This window comes from Vombatus ursinus, unplaced genomic scaffold (assembly GCF_900497805.2).
Source record: "Vombatus ursinus unplaced genomic scaffold, bare-nosed wombat genome assembly UNPS02015255.1, whole genome shotgun sequence".
NCBI lineage: Eukaryota > Metazoa > Chordata > Mammalia > Diprotodontia > Vombatidae > Vombatus > Vombatus ursinus.
The window spans coordinates 39,757,609-39,760,578 of NW_020955033.1; positions in this window are offsets into that span (position 1 = coordinate 39,757,609).

Genomic DNA, 2,970 nt, shown 5'->3' on the forward strand with positions numbered 1-2,970 from the left:
TAAATTTTCAGTTCTTCCAAGGTGGTATGATAAGGGGTGAGATGTTTCCTCTCCACCACCAGAACAAGCTCCACTGCACCAGCGCTCCTTCTCGCCCCAGGACCGCCCCTCAAAATTGTGACCCAGATCCAAGCACCAGTAAAGTAAGAGATTCCTGCCTCAGCACTGGCAAAGAGATCCCTGCAATCCCCCTCTAATCAGCCACTCGATTCCCCCTCAGTCTGTGGACCTGAAACTCAGGAAAAAGCCGAGGCCCCAGGCCATGCTTGAGACTTGTGGCTGAGATCTAGCTCCTCTCTCACCGCAGTCACAGACTTTTCCCACTGACCTTCTAAGTTGTCTTTGGCGTTCAGGGGTTGAGAAGTCTGGAAACCACCACAGTTGCCCGCGATTCAGTCCTCTGAGGCCTGCTCCAGGGTTGCTGCGGCCTGCATGCCCATGCCAAACTGCGCTCCTCTCCCAGCCCAGTGCAATATACCTTTGGATCAACCATCCAGGCTGTCTTTGGCTGGAAATTTGTTTCACTCTGTCTTTTTGTGGGTTCTACTGCTTTAGAATTTGTTTAGAGCCATTTTTTTAGGTATTTGGAGGGCTTTGGGAGAGAGCTCAAGACAGTCACTGCTTTCCCTCCACCATCTTGGCTCCGCCCCCACTCTAGAATTTTTGACAAGAAAATCTGAAAAGGGATCCAAAAGTTCAGATATGACTGAACAACAGCTGGTAAATATTTATTTATTTGAGGTGACTTGAATTGACTTGATTCTGGCAATCACTTAGGGGGTGGCTTTGGTCAGGCCTCTGAATTCTTGAGTCTCGCTTCCCCATATGAAATAGAAATTATAATACTAATACTACTTACTTGAAAGAGCTATTTTGAGGATTGAATGATATGGTGAATATAAATCTCTGTGTAAGGATCAAGTATTATAATCAGGCAAGAGATTGGATTAAATAACCTCTAGCTCTTAGATTCTGTGAAATGCATCTATGAATCCATATCCAGGACAGAACACATCTTCTCAGTATTTGAAATTGAACTGTTTTGAAAACTGTACTCACATATTACATGTTTGAAAATAAACAATAAAGCCAAGAGCTGTCGGATTTATAACAGAGAAACACAACAAGTGTTTTCTAGTAAGATCTGGGGTAAAGCAAAGTTGTTCATTGTCAATGATATTATCTGATATAGTCGAGGAAGGGTTACAGAGGTAATAGGTTTCCCTTCTTCCCAAAATTCTTCAGAGGATGAATGATCTCTTGTTGAGTATGTTATACAGATAGTTCTCACTTTATGTAAGTGGAACTTTCTGCAGATCTCTATGTAAATATATTTTAATGTAATGTGAATTTGCCTGGATGTGGGGGAGAGAGGAAAGGAAGAAAGGAGGGAGGCAGAAAGAAGACCCAGGATGTCCTTGAAAGGAGAAACCGGTATACAGTTCAAATACACATAGGGACTGGGGACAAAGAAGGGAGAGCAGAAGGAGGAACACCAGGGGCTAAGACCCAGTCAGTGGGGGGCCTGACCAGAAGGAGAGGAAGAAGGTAGGGCAGACATGTGGGGGCTGACACATACAGGAGAGGACAAAAAAGGGGGAGGGGGCTGTGCAGAGGGAAGACAGATGAGGTTATTGTGAGAAACTTGGGCAAGTGGGCAGAGTGGAGCAAAGGTCTCCTTTTTCCCAATGGAGGTCTCAAGGCAAGCCCCCATTCTGCAGCTGTGGTAGTGGTGGTCTTTCCATTTGTCCATTCTTCTACTTTTACTTGGAGGGTAGTTTGGGGTTTTTTTTTTTTTTAGCTTTTTTTTCTTAGTTTTTTGGAGTTTTTTTTGGTAGAGGGGTGGGAGGCTGCTGAGTGCTCAGGGAAGGTAGTAGGAGCTGGAACATAGGTATTTTTTTTAGAATGCAGATTTCTTTCAGAATTCTTTACATAAAGTTGAATTTGCATAATGCAAATTTACATAAAGCAAGAACTGTCTGTAGTATGACTTCCTTTGGGGTTTGAGTTGGACGAAATGGCTGCTAAAGTTCTTTACATCTTTTAAATTATGTTACTCTGTGAAATCTAAAAACTATAAAACAATCGGGAATATAAATATAGGCAAAGATGAGGCAAAATTATCTGCATTCACAAATGATATGATGGTTTACTTGAATATAATGGGGGAACTGACCAATGAGAGACCAATCCTTAGAGTATGTGCAATAATCACGTGGAGGCTTAGTGATTCTTCCACTTCCAGAAATATATGAGGGAGAGGCCCTTTCCCTCCCTATTAAAGAGCACAAACAGGCACCCTCTGATTGTCTCCAACTTAATATAGTCATTCTTCAAATTTTGCAATGATAACATTCCTGGAAAATGGCACAGAAGTCAAAAATGCAAATGTTGATTCATTGAACCTATGAGAAATAAAGGGAATATTTCCCCTATTTTGGTGTAACCACCAAAAACTGCAATCTTTCCTCCTTATTGTGGATGTAAGAATTCCTGAATTTGTTAACACCAAACTCACAACCAATAGTTGCTGCAGATATTCCTGCACAAAGTTTATCCAACACCTTTATTTTCTTTTTTTTCTTTTTTTTTTTTTTGGTAAGGCAATTGGGGTTAAGTGACTTGCCTAAGGTCACACAGCTAGTATGTGTCAAGTGTTTGGTCTGAGGCTGGATTTGAACTCAGGTCCTCCTGACTTCAGGGCCGGTACTATATCCACTGTGCCACCTAGCTGCCCCTAACACCTTTATTTTCTCACTAAGCTGCATCACTGGCTTTGCACAGATGGTCTTAGAGCCCAAAGGACTTGTACTACACTTTGGGAACATAATTGCAACACAAAACTTGAGGGTTTTTTTAATTATTATTATTAGCTTTATTTAACACATGACTACCAAATTCAGTTTTTCATGATTCTTTCCTATGTGGAATTTTCTGGTGATCTTATTTTTTGGGGGGGAGGGGAAGAAG